Genomic DNA, 20,995 nt, shown 5'->3' on the forward strand with positions numbered 1-20,995 from the left:
CCCCTCTTATGTTGCTAATAGATCTTTTCTTTGCTATAGTTAGGCAATCTGTTTATGAATAATACTTCAACTGATTCCTTTCCTGTGTAGATAATATGTAATATATTTATTTAAGAATAAAACTAATACTTTTTCCCTTTATCTTTTCTTAAATATTTTCTTTCCTGATTTTATCTTCTGGTTTATTAATTTTATATATGTGTAATATTTTGCTTACAATAAGCTCTTTCTTCCCTAATCAGTCTGTTTCTTTTGAATAAGATATACTGCTTCATTATTCTGTACTAGTCATGCTTCTAACCCCACTAAATATCAATGATACTTTTACTAGGGAACTGGAAATAAGAAGTCTGCTTAACAAAACTATGTTGGAAATACACAGGATTACAAATGAGATGTCATCAAGGAACTATACTCTCTATTTATTTATTGGTATATAACTTTTATGAGTTGATTATATCTGTTGCTTTAGTCATATGAGTTTTGAACATTTCCACTAAAATACTATCTAATTTTCTGTGAAGTTTATCAGCTGCTCTATTTAGAAATACAGATTTTTTTTTTTTTTTTTCTTAAAACATGAACTCCTTAGACACACAGTCCAGATTGGGCTGGTAGAGCTGCTCAAGGATGATACAAAAGACCTGCATTTCTTTTAGCCTCCTGCTCTTCCCCTTTGTGTGGCCTTTGTCTTGATGGTCACAAGATGGCTGCCCCTTCTCCAGGCGTAATGTCCATGTTCCAGGCAGGAAGAAGGGGAGGGCAAAATACAAATTAGTGTGTGCCAGCTAAATCATCTCCCCTTTAGTAGCAGGTGTTCCAAGAAGCCTTACACAGGAGCTACTCTTTCCTTCTAGTTGGCCTGAACAGTATCACATGAACATTAATTGCTTCAACTGAATCTGGGAAACTGATTACATTTAACTGGGTACTTCTACACTAAACAAAGTTTGGATCCTTTTCATAGAGAAAAAAGGAAGGATAAATATTATAGTAAGTACCTAATAGTGTCTGCCACCAACAGTTTACCATAGATATTAGTACCAACTCACATGGCCTAAGGGGTATGTGAAAAGAGATTTTATGACTTGAGGTACTTTAGTGACAAGAAATTTTGTTGTTGTTTTCTTTTTCTTCCAGGAAAATTTAGAAAGATACAAACTTATGTAACATGACTAAAGATCAATGAGTTGTAGGGCTTTATTGTAAGTTTTAGTATTTTTAGTTACAATTAAAGTATTCTTAAAAATTCGGTATGTTTTCAGTACTTGGTAAAGTACAATGCTACATCAGCTAAGCAAAGGTGATTCTTCCCCTCCAGGAAGTTGCTACTGATGCTTGACCCTACTGGTTAGGCACCCTGGTGCAACATACATGGGCAATAGAACAAATACTGGGAAGTTTAAGTAAAGCATATGCATATTTTGCAAGCAGAGAAGCCAGTATTTTTTGAAAGATATTTAAAAAAACAAAACAAAACAGTCGTTGAGGCTGAATTTTAAATAAGTTAGGGTCAAGAGAAAGTTTTTCATTTGGCTCTTACATATTAGGTTCTGGTATTGCTGGAAAGCTCAAAAAAGTCCTAACTGTCCTTCCAGCTACAGTGAAGATAAAAGATATACTCCATACTTTTCCTGTGTGTCCTGCAATTATCTGTATTATAAGCGACCACACTAGGAAAGAAAGGTACTTTGTGGGGCACCCAGAGGAAGTTCCAAGGAAACCTTGTTCTCCTTCACCTCCAGATCCACTGACTTGTATGAGTTCCTGCTGTGTTCTGTCCTTTGGATACTTTACCCCTGATGGGTCATTTGATTTCCAGCTAAACCCAGAACTAGTTAGTGCTGCTCCTGTTTTACCTAGGAGGAATCAGAGAGCCAGAAAGGTTCAGTAACTTTCCCAAGGACTTAGGGTTGAATATAAGTTCTGACTGATTACAAGGTCACCTTTTCCAGCCATGCTTTGAATTGGAAGTGAGTGGGGTACCTAGATGGGCAGCTCGGTTGGTTAACCATCAGGATTAACCTCCTGATTTTGGCTCCAGTCATGATCTCAGGATTGTGAGATCAGCCTCCCAATGGGCTCTGCACTGGGCACTGATTCTGCTTAAGATTCTCTCTCTCCCTCTGCCCCTCCCCCACTCCCTCTTGTACCAAATAAATGGAAATGAATGAATCATTTCTTCAGAAATCCTCAGTTTGGGAATAGGTGGGAAGACAGGAAGGACAGAAATTTCTGATTCTGTCTTCAGCTGCCTGTCTAGTTGAAGGCTGACCATTCTGGTGGAGTAAAGAAAGGAAAGTCCTTATGCTGTATGTGACTCTGCCCAACCAAATGGGGATTATTCTGCTAAGTGTTTGTCATCCCTTCCTCCAGGGCACCATGAGAATAAGAATTAATCATTGGTTTGAATCTGAGATTCTGTAAATGCATAATGATTGTTAATAATCTTCTCTTCTCTGATAGGTCCTGCATGCTTTTTGGTAATTATCCAGGAAAAAATTAAAATGAGTTTAGTCCATCTTCTTCTTAAAATACATGGTTTATGGAATTAGTGCAACTGGATTTTATTTTTCAAACAAAGCAAATAGTATAATGAACTTTCCTTTAGAGAAATACATCATAAATGTGGAGAGCAAAGAGAATAACCCAAATAACCATATTATTTTTTATTCTCTGTAGTAAAATTTTGATCTTTTTTTTAAAGATTTGTCTACCTACTTTTTATCTTGCTCTTCCTGTATGTGTTTTCATTTCATTTCTAGTACTTACTTGCAATAGTCATTTTGCATATCATTAGGCCAGAAGATCAAACCCTAATAGCTTCCCAGTGATAGGCGAGATGCAAGGTAATAGGGAAATGTTAGAAATAGACAATACTTGAGAGCTCGTTTTTCGTCTGAAGAACATGTCCATTTCTTCTTTTTCTCCCTTTCTCGCTCTTTCACCCCTCTTTCTTTATTTCATTTTCCCTTTTTCTTTTTCTTTCTCCTTCCCTTTCTCCCCTGCTCTGGCCTTCAGGCCCCATTTTACAACCCCTTTGATAAATTAACTAGAGTATTGAAATCCATCTAATGAAATACAAAGATACATATACATAGAGTTAAAAAAAAAAAAAGACTCAGGTACTTTCTGATTAGTGATTCCTGAGTCTTTGAGGACACAAGAACTTGTTGAAGCAGTGTGCATTAAAAACGTGGGTTTCTGATGGAGTGCCGATAAATGAATTACTCACTGCTAAAATGTTCTTGCCATCACAGAAGGCCCAAAATAGCATTGATTCCCAATGTCCCACCAATACAAATGGCTTTGAAAAAAATATATGTTCTCAACATAATTGATAGAAATATTTCATAAACCAAATTAGAAATGATTACTTAAGCAACTGAGGTAGTTGTTTTATTTGGCATTCCCATTCCATAATTTCCAGCACGGCTAAATTAAAACAGAGGTTGGCTACTGTATTTTCTCCTCACACACCACCTTTATGCTTCCTAGTCTATTCAAGTAGATACTTACTTAATTTAAGAAAAAGAGAGTTCTGGAGTAATGTAGAAATAAATTGAAGAGCTTCCTCTATAGAATTTCATAGGAAACAAATGATTCTCCATGCTCCAGTGGAAAACCACAGGCTAAAAACAGAACAGCAGTACGATTTCAAAAGTGGTTTACAGTATCTCCATGTTTTAGAATTTACATCCTCAGTCAGGCAATCCATCAGAGAAATGTGACTGAATGCCCTTAGTGTGTTAGACACTTTGCTAGGCAGACACCAGGTACCATAGGGGATTCAAAAGTGTTCTTACCCTCGGGGAGATGGCAATCTGACTAGATAAAATTCAGGATAATAACCATTTTTCTAAGCCATTTTAAACAAAACTCAGTGTTGTAAGGTATAAAACAAAACAAAAAAAAAAAAACTGCTTGACAGTTATGCCTTTTTAGAGCCTTCTATGGAATAAATTGGATTTTTCTTTTCTCTAAGTGTTTAGTGAATCAGTCATCCCTCATAGACTAAGCAGAATAAGGTTTTCTTTAATATTGTGCCTCCTTAGGCTTTGTTTGTGGTTCTTTAAAATTTGTTTAGGACTGAGTTCCAGATCTAAGAGGGATGCTGAAGGTTGGGAACAAGTCTAAAGATAACAAGTAATATGATAGAGATGATTAAAGGGAAAATGGAGGAGCTGATCATGAAGGGGGTTCACTCAGATTGAAAAGCGGAGGGAAAAGAACGAAAAGTTTGTTAATAATTTCTTAACATTAAAAAGAAACCATCATGCCACGGGTAGTAGGCATTTATTTTTCTGCATTGCTGGACTAAGGCAAGAGTATAAATTCTGCTTTAATGTGAAAAATCAGAGTACCCATATGCTTAGTCTTCATGATAGTAAAGGTTTTTAAGAGTTAACATGTTGTATGAAAAATATAACTACTGTTCTAAGTTCTATTTTCTATTTGCAACAAGGAAGCCTAATTTTTTAAAAAATATTTTATTTATTTATTTGACAGAGAGAGAGAGAGAGATCACAAGTAGGCAGAGAGGCAGACAGAGAGAGAGGGGGGAAGCAGGCTCCCTGCTGAGGTATAAAACAGGACCCTGAGATCATGACCTGAGCCGAAGGCAGAGGCTTAACCCACTGAGCCACCCAGGTGCCGCAAGGAAGCCTAATTTTAAGTGATTATTAAAGCAATGTGTGCTTGCAAAAATAATTCAGGCAATTCAGAAAGTATGAAGAATTGAACTTCACCTGAACCCCAGCCTCCCAGTGATCCTGCTAACACATGTGTACATGTATTTACCTGCATCATTATGCCAGGCTAAAATGAAGGCACTTTTATCTTTTGTAGATCTTTTCGAATGTAAGATTTATTTGCATATTCATCCATTGGAGTGTAGCCTAGTTTAGGATCTAGAAAGCATGAAGATGTTGTAGTTGATCCATCAGGGTTCAGTTTAGGCTTTGTCATAAAGGTAAGAGGCCAGATTCTGTGGTGTCCGGAGGGGCTTTGGGTTCGAGGATTGACTCCACCACTCGTTATGTGACCTTGGAGAAGGCAGTTCAGTTGTGGGACCTCATTTTCCTTTTCTGTCAACTGAGAAGATATGACTCGGTCTCTAGCTCTGAAGTTTATTATCCTAATGCTTTATTTTTAGCAAAGGAATATATCTTCCCTGTAGCTTATATCTACAAAAAATGAGCCTTCTTTATATGTTACATGTCAAAAGCTTTTAACTTTGATAATGAGCTAGTTTTTGTCTTGCTAGCAAAAACAAAAAGAAACAAGATTATTTTAAAATTTAGAAATTTATGACTCATTTATTGAGGTTAAAATATTCTGATACTCAGAGAAAACGTGAAATTTGTTATTAGAGTATTGTACAATGTGCATATTCATTACATACAAATAGAGTTTTCATTCCATTATGTTCCACAGGCCCCATGACATGCCAGCTTATCTGTTTAAGGTACTTTTCTGTGTGCTCAATTATATATGTAAGGTTTTTAATGAAGAAAAATAAAATACGGAATATTTAGAAATATAATTATATAGAGGTCACAACTGTGAAAATTGCTTTTCTCACAATCACTATAACTTGGTTTTATTGCCTAAATTATATAGTAATAAAAATTTTTTTGCTACTCCTGGAGTAACCTGTCTTGGTTCTCAGTAAGAATTTGCACTATATTTATCTAAATAGAAAATAGTTCTTTTCTTTTATTATAGTAACTTTTGAAACAGTGGTTTCTAGTACCTTTGAAGCCATGAGTTGAAATAGTTCAGATGCTCTGACATGAAAGATAAAAGAAACGTGAAAATATTCCATTAGTAAAAATGCGTTCTCCTCTTTATCTAACCTAAGGGCTATTATTCATTTGAAAAACAGCTGTGAGTTGTCAGAAAGAATATTCTGGGGTCAGAACACCCGGACCATAACGCTGGTACAGGCTATGAACTTGGGTGAATCACTTAACTCTTCTGAATCTCGGTTTCTCTTATGGTAAGAAGTGCTAACTAAGGAGCATAAAACATGTCATAGAAATGCAAGCTACAGTGAATGTTTTAAGTATTTTTGTATATATTTTATATACAAATATAATATTTTTGTATTTATTTTGTATATATTTTATTTTGTATATATTTTATATACAAATATATATATATTATATATATATATATATATTTTGTATATATTTTGTATATATTGTGTGTATTTCCAGTATAATGAGAGCACTCGTCAAAATCCGATTCTGAATGAAATACTGAACTAAGGATCCAGCCGTTCAGTGTTTACCTCTATGGAAGTCAACAGCATGCAAACAAACAGATCATCTTTGTTGCTTTAGCTCATTACTGTGCATGCTCTCATTCAATTTTCAGGAAATAAATAGCATCTTTAGAAAGCTCTAATTTCATTTCCCATTCATAATAGAAGATTAAAGAGAGACAGTTTTGTTGACAGATTACATGGTGTCGTATATTCCACCAGCTAGAGTCTAACTGAAGGATTTAAATACTTGAAGCACAAGAATATGTAACAGTAATCAAACTGACTTCCTTTTTGATGGCACTGAGTGTGTGTTTGAATACACATAAACACAAAGTGGATCCTTTACAAGATGAAAGTAAGGCTCTGCTTCTTAAATTCTGATGTAGGTTTCTTAAAACATAAATGGAACCTGATTTAGAAAAGAGGTTCTAGGGGCACCTGGGTAGCTTAGTGGGTTAAAGCCTCTATCTTCAGCTCGAGTCATGATCCCGGGGTCCTGGGATCAAACCCCAGGTCATCGGGCTCTCTGCTCGGCAGGGAGCCTGCTTCCCCCTCTCTCTCTGCCTGCCTCTCTTCCTACTTGTGATTTCTTTCAAATAAACAAATAAAATCTTTAAAAAAAGAAGAAAACAAAGAAAAGAGGTTCCAAAAGATCCCATGATTATCCATGTTGCAAACATACTTCCAGATGATTTGTAGGTATTGCTTGATTCTCCATTAATGCATTTGTCATTGATTCTCTGGTTATATTTCTTACTGAAGTTTTCTAGATATATTTTTATTGTTCCTTTGAATCCTTTCTGGTGTGAATTAAATACATGTTACATGTTGAAAAAACCTCCAAAAAAAAAAAGAAATCGTTACTATCACATGTCAAAACAGAGGAGGCCAAAATGTAAGGGACAGTATTATTTGGCTTTATGCTAATTCCACTAATTAATATTAACCAAGTAAATAGTATGGCTTCTAGAAAACTTTTGCCAATTTTTTTAAAAATTCAGAAAACATTTAAAAAATAAAAGATCTTCAAAAAATAAGATGCGCGCGTTACTGTTTGGAACACACACATACCCGTTGAGATTAGTGTGATGTGATTTGTCCTGCAGCTGCTTCAAATTAAGAACAGGTGTGGAAGACAGATTATGCTAATACTCATATTAATGTAATTGTCAAATTGGTGTGTTTACCATTGTGCTTTTAAAGAGTAGACTGTACTCCTATTTTAAATGTAAATTAGCTTCATTCTTGAGAGCAGCTATTGGATAATGAAACTTGGTCCTGGCTTAGAAATGAATAATTTCTAATAGTTACACAATTCTACAATTTGACATTTTTCTCTTGGTAAACTGTTTCACATGCTTAAAAAATGGCAATTCTATATTATTTTTAGTACCTATATAGTCATGGTGGCTTTGTGAAAGTTTGAGTTGATCCTGGCACTGGGCTACAATTTTCTTTTTCTTATTGTTATGCGTAGTGATTACTGTGATAGCTTTTCCTGTCCTTCCATCTTTTCTAATTCAGAACTCATCTCAGCTGTCCATCTTGGGGGCTCTAAACTGTCAAAAATAGATCCTTTGGAGAAATTGCATTATGTTTATTTTAATAATCTTACCTCATGGAATCTAGTTACCTTCAATTGTATTTTAATTTTTTAAGTGTCACACACTAATTTTGATATTTTAAACCATGTTTTATGAATACAACGCAGCCTTTTACCACTAGTACACTCATGTATCTGTGTGAGGATTTTGTACTTGCTCAGTGTCATGACACAGACTCCTCTGCCCAGTAAAGGGCTTTATCTTGGTCCCCAGCTGGCCTCTTCAGCCCTTTAGTGACAGGTGTCATGGGTGATCGTATCAAAGTAGGTGACCAGGCCAATGAAAAGGAAAGCTGAGACATCAACTAGAGACGTTAGAGAAGTCACATTTCTCACATTCCCATTCTCTTTTAATGCTTCTTACTCTCTAACAAAAGTGAGATCCTAAAGCATTAAGGATTTTATTTCACTTGGCTAGAATATACTCGATGCTCATTGATGTACCTGGTAATATGTTTATTTATTCTGTCTTATTTCAGAACAGGAAGCAGGCTTGGGAAGGTTAAATTACCTTATCTAATGCCACATAGCTGGTCCTTTGAGCTGCAACATGAAGTCAAGTCAGTCTGATTCCAGTTCCTGTGCTTTTTGCCCTGGTTTTCATCATTGATAGCATACACCTCTTAATTACTGTCCAAAATATCTCTCAAATTTTTTGCTTTTGGAGGACAAGGTAAAAATAACAGGGATGACAAGGTATTAAATGGGAATATTGCCTTTTCTTGGTTGTCTGCATTTTATAGATTCTAGGTTGATTTTTGGTTAAGATAAAGCTGTGGTTCACATGGGAAAAGGATGGGGGGGATGCATGGAGCCCCCTCCAAGGAGGAGTCTCCATCAGCACTACCCTTAAAGATTCTACTGGAGTTATTCTGACTTCCCATATTCCTTTCTCTCCCATGCTTCATCATCTCCACCTGCTGGGAGGCACTGCTGAGAAGGCAAGGGGACTTGATGGTGAAGTTAGGTGTTTACCCAACAATGGATAGAAAAATCTTTTGATACGAAGAAAAAAAAAGTAAGGGGCAGGGCTGTACCTCATTGGCATTTTTCTTGGCATCATGAGGGTTTTCTGTGTCTAAGGTTAAGAGAGTTTCTGTGGCAAAGAGTACTATTTTTTAAATAATTGATCTCTTTCCTTCGGGTTTCCTCTCTACCTCCCATCACTGGTGAGGAGGGGGAAGAGGTTGATAGGGAGCAAATGATAATCAGAGATGCCAACAAGATAAGCTTCTGTGTGTGCAGCTTGCAGTCTCTATTCCTCATTAAAGAGTCTATCATTTATCATTATTGGCAAGAAAAGGAGCTGCCACTGAGACCAACAGTGGATAAAAAGTAGCTGATCCAAGGGCTGCTGCTGCTTTCCCCCGCAGGGATCAGAAAAAGAACTGCCACAACTTCCAGTCCCCTTGTCAGTTCCTAGGGCGACATGATTTGAATTGCTCCCCACCAAGGAGTGAAGCACACAGTAAAGGAGATGCTGATACGTTCTGAATTTGGACAAATGAAAATATGTGTCAGTGTTTTGTTTTGATACATAATAGATATAGCAGTTTGTCTGCATAGTTCATTCATTGAATGGAGTCCTAGTCCAAAAATATACTCTGATGGAAAAGATCACTGAGAGGTAATGAAAGTTCTCGCCCTGGCCACAAACTTCAGGGACATCTAGGCTCAGTGCCTTTGTTAAGGGCACGATGCCCTTCATGAGTAAAGTGATGAATGCTTCCTCTTGGTCCTGCCACTCCCTACTTTTGATATATCTGATCAATTTGGTGACAGATGCATTTCGGAAGTACTTTAAATAAAAGTGTCTTACTTCTAGTTTGATGTTTAAGAATATATCCCTACAAGACCATCAGCTAACGTGAGATTTCTGTTCACAAAAAATGAATAACTATGGATACTTTTTATTGTTTTTGAAGAAAAAGCCCTGAAACAAGTTGAAGGCTACTTAGTGCATCTAATTTATTACTGTCTGTTTTTATTCCATGTACTAAATTAGTAGTTTAACTTACTTTATAGTAATTTTATGTTTTTCAGATATGGAAATTAATACACAAAATGCAGGGGGCGTTTTTTGCGTGAAGCTAGGGAGGTGTTTGAGTTACAAAATGTTAAATCCCTACCCTGAATCCTTGGGGTCTAACCCTATGTCCATCCATTCTTAGTGTGTCAAAGTGAAAAATCTAAGGTTTATTCTGTGCTCAGCATCTTGATTTGGAATATTCAGAATATATACTTTCTCAGAAATTGGAAGCTGGTTTAATACATTGTGCCAGCCATCCTGAAAGCCATTTCAATAGACTCTGTACCCTGGCATTTGTTTTAGAAATAATTGCATGCAAATGTAGTTTAACATCTGTACTATGTCTCTTAATCCTAACCAGGCATTTTCCATTAGATGTAGTCTGAAAATCACATTAAGAAAAATATATCATCTGTGAAATTATATTCTGAATGCCCCAAATAGCAAAGGAAGGGGCAATATCCAGTTAAATCTCGTACGAAGCATTCCTTTCTTTTTCTGAACCCCAAATTTTAGAAAGTTCATTTCATTTCTTTAGTGCTGCATTATAAAATTGAACTGAGATCTTCGGTTTTCTCCAAAGTTTTCAGTGTAGCTTACCACAAAACTTTCTCAAAGATAAAAATATCCCGGTATTTGTCAAAGTAAGTTATTTTCTTACTTTTGTTTGGTAATACAAAATTTATTTTTGTACCTTTATGGTGATGCAATTCAGATATACTACATTTTAGTACACTTCCATTCTTGCAAGCAGAATTTTCCAAGTGAAATTTTGATACTGAACTGACTTTAAATACTCTAATTGGTTAGTATATTTAGAGAATTAGGGAAAAATATTAAGGAATAAGACATATGTAGTGTCCTAGGAGAGCAAGTGACTGGAAGGAAGGGCAAGGGGAGTTCCTAAAACAAAAAGTGATTTCTTGCCATCATAAAGATTATCAAAGAATCTCTTGTACCATTGTGCATTGGTCGCAGTTACTTCTTTAGGATGATAGAGTACTCTAAATACCTCAAAAATGTTTTTATGTATTTGACCCTTTATTGAGTCCCTCCAAGAGAAAAGACAGATGGTGTCCACATTTAGTGATGAGAAATTTGATGCACATAACGATCACGTGGCTTTACCTGATGTTCTTGAAGAGCCATCCTCTGCTTCTCTTTCTGTCCTCATCCCTGCCATCCTCTCTTTTCTCTGGCTTTGCTGGGCCATCTGTGTTTCTCTGAATACAGCAGGGGGTCATTTATCTTCCAGCCTTCAGATAGGCTGTTCCTTTGATGCCCCCTTCCTTCACCCACCACATACCCATTTTGTATACTAACATCTACTCATTATCACCTAGTCTAAAATCCCTTTCTGTGCTCCCATAGTACCCTATGCATACAACTGTTAGAGCATTTAGTATGTTACTAATCATTAGTAGTTTGTCTCCCCAATTTGACTATAAATTCTTTGGGCTAGGTACTCCCACTTGACTTTGTATCCTAATTCTTAACTTAGGAAGTGGTGTTCTGTAGTACTTCACAAAAGTGAGAGAGACACCCACCCAAAATTTGGTTCAGATGCCAAAGGTCTTGACACCCCAAACACCAAGAGAACTTGAGAGAAATTTTATTCTTCATACAAAAAGAGACTAATTGGACACAAGCAGGTCTGGGCTGGCTTGGGAAAGTAGAGGGAATGGGGTTGGATCTTTATACGGCCTATGGGGTAGGCTGGGGAAAAGATCCCTTGAGCAGGGATTTACATTTCCCTAGAGTGGCCAAGGCAGAGGAGTGTGCACCAGCTTTCTACCCAGATGTGGGGACACAGGGGAAAGGGAGGTTGAGACTTAAAAAGAAGTCAGCAGTCAAAATAAAAAGTGGAGTCGAACTCTTTATTTTACAATAAAGACATATAATATGTGATCATGAAATCTTTGGTGGATAAAATATGAGCAAACTACAGAGTTAGGCATTAGCCTTCGTGTCATGAACAGATAACATTTTAAGCCCCCGCATGTCCTGTACTGATATACAGAACTATGATTCTGTACATTCTCAATTCTTAGAGAAAGTTGTTTACCATGGCATATTCTGACCTTATATTAACCTTCCCTAACTCAAGGTAACAAGAGACACATCTGCATTTTCTTTTAACTACAAAGTAAGAAAGAAGAGCATAAAATGAAGGACTGTTATTCTTAAGTTTACATAAGTGATTTCTTCATAACCTTAATATACCCGGGAGAAAAAAAAATCCTGTAGTAGCATCTGTCCATCTATTAAATAATTATTGTATATTTAAAATTTTGTCTTTTGCTCTCCAGATGTTCATGAGAAATCCAGTTCCCCATTTTTTTTCCCAGAAGAGCTGAAAATATTTTCTTGAATGAAGCAAATAAGCATACCACAAGTAAGCAAAAAATATAATAGTCTACAGTATTCTGCGGGAGCATTTCATGGCAGAAGTATCTGTTGGCTGCTGCCTTCATTCCCTCTTAGAGCATAATAACTACATCACTTGTAGGAGCACTATGGGCATCTTTTGTTTTTCAGTGGCTCTAGGGACATGAAAGTTACTTGATTAACATCCCTGGAGATTCAGGTTGTCTACCTCATCAGCGAACAGGTGTAGGTCTTATCCTTCTCACAGGCAGCAGCCGGGTCATCTACCCCATCCTTGATCTCAGCCTCACCTGTGCAGACAGCCGGGCCCTGTGGGTGAGAGGTGTCCATATCTTTTCTATTCTTGGCTCCTCTGCTGAGATTTCTAACAAGGGTGCCAATTAATGCCAGTTATGATGGCAGCTTTCTGAGGTGAATAAGACAGGATTGACAAAAACAGGGCAAAAAATCTGACTTCAACATTGTTATATTCTGTAATTTTTCTTAATTCTTCAGTACTTTTTGCCATGAAATGGGGATCAAATCTTATTTTAGGAATTTCAGTGGACTTAATTGATTAATATTAAGTACTTTAAAATTTCAAATCCTCCAGATACCACAAGTATCTGGAGGGAGACCATGGCTACGAACTGAAAAAAAAGGTTGACTGACTAAATAGTAGAATGAAAGAATGAAAAGAATGAAAAATTGCCTGTCACACAACTATCCGAAAACTGAAGACAATGTTTCTCCAAGTACGATCATAGAAGCTATAAGACAAAACCACCAAGATGCTTGTTAAAATGTGTATTCCTGTACCCAATCCCAGATCTTTTGAATCTGAATCTCTAGGAACGTGGCCTTGAACCTGTGAGTATAAGAGCATGTCCAGAGATTCTTTAACACGCTAAAGTTTGAGAACCTGTACAGTATATATCCAGAATAGATAATGCCTTAAAAATAAGTAAAAGCAGGGCCTTTTGTAAATAATTTCAGCTCCCTGGACTTCCATTTCCCTCCTCTGCAAAGTGATTAGTGATTCCTTAATGGCCACATCATTTGGCCATGATCTCCTCAATACCTCAGTACCATGATCTCCTCAATACCATGTGGGTTTTGCAGTAGGTGCCATAGAAAAAAAGGAGAGCCAGGCTACCTACTTCCTCTGGATGAAGAATGAAGTCTTTAGGCGTGTGTTCGCATTGATTGAGTCCTCCCGCTTCTCCTCTATGAACTCCAACGACACCAACCATTTTGACCCACTGGACTTAGGAAAGACACAAAATGTTTTCCAGGCATCAGTTCTCTTTCCTTTACCTCCCCTATCAGAGATAGGTAGCTTTGAATCTGTTTTTTAAACAGGGGCTGGAGAAGGATGAAACAATTTGAATTTGCTAAGTCAACACAAAACATCCTAGTCCAACGCTGGCCACACTCATCCTGAGGGCAGTTTCCATGAGACATAATGAATGGCCTCAAAACAGCCTACCAAGGGCGCCTGGATGGCTCAGTGGGTTAAAGCCTCTGCCTTTGGCTCAGGTCATGATCCAAGGATGCTGGGATCGAGTCCCACATCAGGTTTTCTGCTCAGCGGAAGCCTGTTTCCCCCTGTCTTTGCCTACTGTGGTCTCTCTCTGTTAAATAAATAAATAAGATCTTTAAAACAAAAACAAAAACAAAACAAAACAAAACAAAAAAACCAGCCTACCAAACCAACAAACGTTAACAGTCAGAGAAGAAGAAAGGCCAATCAACCATTTAATTTTTTTCTTGTCTTATACCATGTCAAAAATGACCATACTTCTTGACTAGCTAAATACTTATTAAAACATTTTGTACCTTTAAAATGTATAGACTGTGGGGGCACCTGGGTGGCTCAATGGGTTAAAGCCTCTGCCTTCGGCTCAGGTCATGACCCCAGGGTCCTAGGATCGAGCCCCGCATTGGTCTCTCTACTCAGTGGGGAGCCTTCTTCCTCCTCTCTCTCTCTGCCTGCCTCTCTGCCTACTTGTGATCTCTGTCTGTCAGATAAATAAATAAAATCTTTAAAAAATAAAATAAAATGTAGACTGTGGTGCCATTCAGATATCATTATACTTCAAATACTACAAGATGCTTGGGTTTAGGGGCTTGTTTTATTTTATTTATTTATTTGAGACAGAGAGAGAATTCGAGCACCAGTGGGTGGGAGAGGGGGACAGTGGGAAAGGGAGAGCAGCCTCCCCACTTCATCCCAGGACCTTGGGATCATGACCTGAGCTGAAGGCAGACACTTTAACCAACTGAGCCACCCAGGAGCCCCAGATGTTTAGGTGTTAAACATGTTAAAGAAGGGGGCACCTCGCTGGCTCATTTAGTGGAGCATGCAACTCTTGATCAGGGTGTGGGTTCGAGCCCCAAGATGAGTGTAGAGATAACTCAAAAAATAAAATCTTAGAAAAAAAGTTAAAGAAAATTTGAGCACAGCTTTCGCCAACCTCAAGAAACAAACTATAATTTGAAACATTTTCATTTGTTATGAAAAATCAACATATGGTTCTTGCCTATTTTTCTATGAAAGGTATACCTTCAACTTTGCAAAAATTATATTCTTTCTTAAAAGTCACTTTATTTTGTCACTGAAACATTAATTGTTTCATTAAATGCAGTAAAAGAAAAAGTACATATATTTCCTTTTATTTTTATTGAAGTATAATTGACATCCAATAATACATTAATTGAAGATGTACAACATAGTAATTCAACATTTTTATACATTATGAAATGATCACCACAACAAGTCTACTTCTGTCACCATACAAAGTTATTGCAAATATTACTGGCTTTATTTCCTATGCTATACTTATCCTCCCTGTGACTTCTTTATTTTACAATGGGAAGTTTGTCTCTCTTAATCCCTTTCACCTATTTCACCCATCCTCTCACCCCTTTGGCAACCAACAGTTTGTTCTCAGTATTTATGAATTTCTTTCTGTTTTGTTTTCTCTTTTTATTTGTTTTGGGTTGTCTTAGAGTCACATGTAAGCAAACCTATATCATATTTGTCTGATTTATTTCTCATAGTAGAATACCCTGCTCGTCCATACATGTTGTGGCAAATGACAAGATTTCTTTCTTTTTTATGGTTGAGTAGTAGTGCATTGTATGCATATATACCACATCATCATTATCCATTCATCTATCAATGGACACTGGCTTGTTTCCATGTCTTCGCTATTGTAAATAATGCTGCCATGAATATAGGGGTATGTATCTTTTCAAATTAGTGTTTTCATTTTCTCCAGATCCAGAAGTGGAATTGCAGAATGGTAGGGTAGTTCTAATTTTAACTGTTTGAGGAACTTCTACACTGTTTTCCACAGTGGTTGCACCAGTTTACATTCTTACCAGTTATGCCTGGCAGGTTCCTTTTCTCCACACACTTGTTGACTCCCATTATTTCTTGTCTTATTGATACTCACCAATCTGACAAGTATGAAGTGACATCTCATTGTGGTTTTGATTTGCATTTCCCTGATGATGAGTGATACTGAACATCTTTTCATGTGTCTATTTGCCATCTGCATGCCTTCTTTAGAAAGAATATCTAGTCAGGTGCTCTGAACTGGATTGTTTGGTATTGGTTGTATGAGTGCTTTATATATTTTGGATATATATTTTAAAGATTTTATTTTATTTATTTGACAGGGAGAGATCACAAGTAGACAGAGAGGCAGGCAGAGAGTTGGGGGCGGGGAGCAGGCTTCCTGCTGAGCAGAGAGCCCAACTCGGGGCTCAATCCCAGGACCCTGAGATCATGACCTGAGCGGAAGGCAGAGTCTTAATCCACTGAGCCACCCAGGTACCCCCTATATTTTGGATATTAATCCCTATCGAATATATCATTTGCAAATATCCTCTATCATTCAGTAGGTTGCCTTTGTGGCTCATTGTTTTCTTGACTGTTACAAAAGCTTTTAGCTTAATGTAGTCCCAGTTGTTTATTTTTGCTGCTGTTGCCCTTGCTGGAATAGACAGATTAAAAAAAAAAAAGTATTGATAAGACTGATGTCCAACTATTTACTCCCTGTATTTTCTTTTAGGAGTTACATGGTTCCAGGTCTTATGTTTAGGTCTTTTATGCACTTTGAGTTTATATTGTTTTTATAATGTAAGAAAGCCCAGTTTCTTTTCTTTTTCTTCTTTTCTTTTTTTTTTTTTTTGCCTTTCTTTTTCTTTCTTTTCTTTCTTTTTTCTTCTTTCTTTCTTTTGTATATAGCTGTCTAGTTTTCCCAAAACCATTTGTTGAAGAGACTCTCATTTTCCCATTGTTTATTCTTGCCTCTTTTGTCATAGATTAATTGACCATATAAGTATGGATTTGTTTCTGGCCTTTCTGTTCCATTTTATTGAGCTGTGTCTGTTTTTGTGCCAGTACCATCCTGTTTTGATTACTGTAGATCTACAGAATGGCTTGAAATCTGGGATTGTGATAACACCAGCTCGTTCTTCCTTCTCAAGTTTGCTTTTTGGCTATTTGAGATAGTTTTGGCTATTTGAGATCTTTTGTGATGTCATATATATTTGTGGATGATTTGTTTTAGTTCTGTAAAAATTTGCTCTTGGTATTTTGATAGGGATTGCATTGAATCTGTAGATTGAGTAATATCATTTTAACAATATTAGTTCTTCCAATCCATGAGCATGGTATATCTTTCCATTTCTTTGTGTCATGATCAATTTCTTTTATCACTGTTATGTAGTTTTCAGAGTAGAGATATTTTACCTCCATAGTTCAAATACTTTTTATTCATGCAAAAGAGGCTTTGATTTGTATCATCAAGTCTAGTGAGAGACTGAAAGCTATTTGTATATAGACACAGTGTCTTGGGAATTTGTGCATACTTTACAGTGTATAATAATAACAATGTGTACATAGTAGGATTTTTTTTAATATTTTATTTATTTATTTGACAGACAGAAATCACTAGTAGGCAGAGAGGCAGGCAGAGAGAGAGAGGAGGAAGCAGGCTCCCTGCCGAGCAGAGAGCCTGATGCGGGGCTCGATCCCAGGACTCTGAGATCATGACCTAAGCTGAAGGCAGAGGCTTTAACCCACTGAGCCACCCAGGCGCCCCACATAGTAGGATTTTAATAATATTTTTATTTGAAAAAAATTGAATGAAGCAGTAATGAGAGCTAATAAATATTAAGTATACAGTTAATAAAGTATATGAGTACCAGCACTGTTCTAGATACAAATTAATCTATTTAATCTTATGGTATTACTTACATCCCTCAGTTAGAGAGAGGGGCCAAGAGGGGCTAAATAACTTGCTCAAGGTCACACCACTACTAAGTGTTGAGTCAGGATCTGAACCCTGTCAGACTGTCTCCAGAGCTGGTATTTTTATTTTCAACACTAAATGACTTACTTGTAATTGTTTCAGCAGAAATTACAATGATCTGTATTTAACTAAAGAATGGATTCCTTCTAAAGTTAATATTGAAAGCTCATTCCAGTACATTGTCCTGGCCTTTTCACTGTTAAAAGGTTTTTTAGTGCTTATTTGAAACAGATGCAAACACTTAAAACATCCATTCACATTGTATTTCCCTGTGATTTGCTAGAAAATGTCAGATTGCCTCCAGGAGACCGATTTCTAAATGACTGATTTCATTCACCTTGCTACTCCTTTACAGACTTGCAACTTCATGAATCTGTTAAAGCATGGTTGACCAGAGGTTTATTAGCCGTTCTTGCCATTATCCTATCACTTTCTGTTGTAGAAAGCTCAAGGACAGCCAGGAGAAGAAACTGGGTGGGTTTTTCAAAGCACAGTTTCTTCAAACAAGTCTTTGGCAAGAGATGGTGATGGGCTAATGGTAGTGCAAAATTTATTCTCACATACTTTTAACTCCAGGAGTTATGAGTTGGGAGTTAAAAGCTTTTGTTTTTCAAATTTGCTTTCTTCTGTTACTGTTCTTCAGTAAACTTTAAAGTTTTTGGTTTTTTGGAGGTTTTTTGTTTTGTTTTGTTTTTGTTTTGTTTTTAGAGACAAACAGTGGGGCCGGGGGCAGAAAGAAAGGGAGAGAATCTTAAGCAGACTCCATGCTCTCCATGGAGCCTGACTCAGGGCTCAGTGCCATGACCCGGGCCAAAATCAAGAGTTGGTCACTTAACTGACTGAGCCATCCAGTCACCCCAGTAAACTTAAAGATTAATTAAGTTAGCTTTCCATTTTCATAAATTTTGCTGTTTAACTCTATTTTTCTTACTCAACTCTTTTGTTTAAACTGTAAATATTTGATGATTTTGCATGCAAAGTGACAGGGGTTAAAAAAAATGTCACTGTTGAGTCCTTGGTGTGTGGCGGTCCATATCTCTCTTGTCCCTAAGGATAGATAATGTGCTTTATTTCTGTGTTAATAAGAATGATTTGGCATTATCAGTGAGTGTTTCTGTTAGAGTTTCTGGTTAATAAAAAAATGACATTGTGATACTATGGAATCAAAAAAATAATGAAAATAGGGGCACCTGGGTGGCTCAAATGGCTGAGCCTCAGGCTTTTGATTTCGGCTCAGGTCATGATTTCAGGGTCCTGGGATCAAGCCCCGCATCAGTCTCTGTACTCAACAGAGAGTCTGCTTAAGATTCTTTCTTCCCTCTCTCTCTGTCCCTCTGCCCCCACCTTCTCTCTAAAATAAATAAGTAAATCTTGAAAAAATACAAAATAATGAATATATACTTCTAACAATGAAAACTTATTTTAATGATTCTAAAGGTCTTTCAGAATCTTGCTTTATATTAAAGTTTACCTCATTGTTTATCAGTTAAAATCGTATTTGGAAAATGTTTGAGAAGCACTTAAAGAAAATACACTTGGATTATACTCAGATTCATTGAAATTCTAGGTCTAAGTCATGTGAGTTAAGAATGGAGAACATTCTCTTTCAGCGTGAAGCTCCAGGCTACTTTATCCCAGAGCTCTAATCTGTAGAGAAATGTAGTCAAAATCTGCTTCTTATAATGAAATGCTTCTGATATCATTAAATTAGTCCCTACACCATTTTATTACATAGCATATTTTGTGTATTTTTATCACTGTACTTGTACATTGTCTGGCAATTTCCTGTTTGTATATTCCTCGAGTGCTGAGACTTACTCTTCTCTGTATCTTCCCTTCTGACCCTGTGATTGGGATGGAAATCTTCATCACCCCAATAGGTTTTGTAGTATATTGGAGACATGGAGGACAATATTTTATTTAATTTGGATGCTCTTGAAAGAGTTTAAGGTGATGTTGCTTATTTATGGAGTTTAGTTTTTAGTATTAAATGTAAATAGTGTCACGGCACCTTTGGAGTTGTGATGCTCACTTATTTTTTGTCTTGCGTAGATGAGTGTTGATCTGAGAATTTTTTTGTGTGAGTCTGGTTCATTACTATGGTATAGAGTAACATTTCATTTTTTTAGGATGCTTATGACCTTGTTAAATAGCAGTCCAAAAATCATGTGGCTTGTTTTGATTTTAACCAAAGTTACAGCTGCCTAGCTGTAAAGCAGTCAGTTTCTCTTATTATGACTAGTTCTTCAACTTGTACTGTTTTAAATTGCCTGCAATTAGCATATTTCAACCTTATTTTTAGGTTTAAATTGCAGTGTGAGAGTGTACTCTCCTCTTAGCTAATTAGTGCTATCAAGGAACAGTAGGTTACCTCATTAGTACCATGTGCATTTAATTAAAGAAGAGAAAATTGGAGTTAACCTCATAGTTAATATTTTCACAGAGTGCTACAATGCCAACACCTTCAATTGGAGTCACACCCCTGTGTATCTAATTATGCACTGGTGCCAAATAAGGTTAGCAAGGGTACTACAAGGCTGTTGACAAAATAATTTAGATGAAAACGTGTTTGTTGGATTCTGACAGTAAAATATAACTTGAACATTTTTTTTCCCCCATAGTACTCATCTGCCAGCATCAGGTAACATACTTACTTCTTCATAGGAAACGAAAGGAAAGGACTATTTTGGAAGCCATTTTTCCTGTTTGAATTAATGTTGCTCTTATCTTGCAGAAAATGGCATATAGCCTTGTAAAGCATATACAATCCGTTTCTTAAACAGAGACCCTGAACTTCAGAGATGTATTTGAAAAGAATTATTTATAAGATGTAATATTTACATGCATCAAACCACTACAAATACTCCCTGACACCCCTACCACATCCCTCCTTGCTTTTCTTCTTTTCTGATATAATTTCCCTTGTGTATCTTATGAATGGGGATCATCCTTTCATATCATACATGAAGTCTAAGGATGTGTTGTCACATGGTCTATTCAAATGCAGTGTAATCCTTTTGCCCTTCAGACATAATCTTTGAAATGTCTAATGCTACTTAGGTAAAAAATGACATTCCATGTCATTTATCAATAAATAATCACTTTGCTTTTACAGATAAAAATGCAAACTATACATTTGAGTATATAGAGTAGTTCTCAATATGAGTGGCAAAATTCAACAGGTTATTTAACTGAGGGTATAGAGTTTGGCTGCATAGTCTCAAATATATATTTGGTGGCAGTGTTTGCATTATAGTAATGTGTGGCCAAGACAGTTTAAAGAGATTCTTGTGATTATTCTCACACTTCATGACAAGCCAGGATTTATGTTCATTTGTGTTGGTTATAGTTGAGTACAAGTCAGTAGTTAGCTTTTTCAAAAAGAGGTGATTAAAGTT

The 20,995-nt window shown here is 36.6% G+C and overlaps 1 protein-coding gene across 16 annotated transcripts in view; it reads left to right on the plus strand.

Annotated features, from left to right (window-relative positions):
* The window catches only part of FOXP2 (forkhead box P2), a 572,585-nt gene that overhangs the window by 430,010 nt on the left and 121,580 nt on the right, over nucleotides 1-20,995 (plus strand). The gene's annotated exons all lie outside the window — the stretch shown is intronic.

Source organism: Lutra lutra, chromosome 11 (assembly GCF_902655055.1).
Source record: "Lutra lutra chromosome 11, mLutLut1.2, whole genome shotgun sequence".
Classification (NCBI taxonomy): Eukaryota; Metazoa; Chordata; class Mammalia; order Carnivora; family Mustelidae; genus Lutra; species Lutra lutra.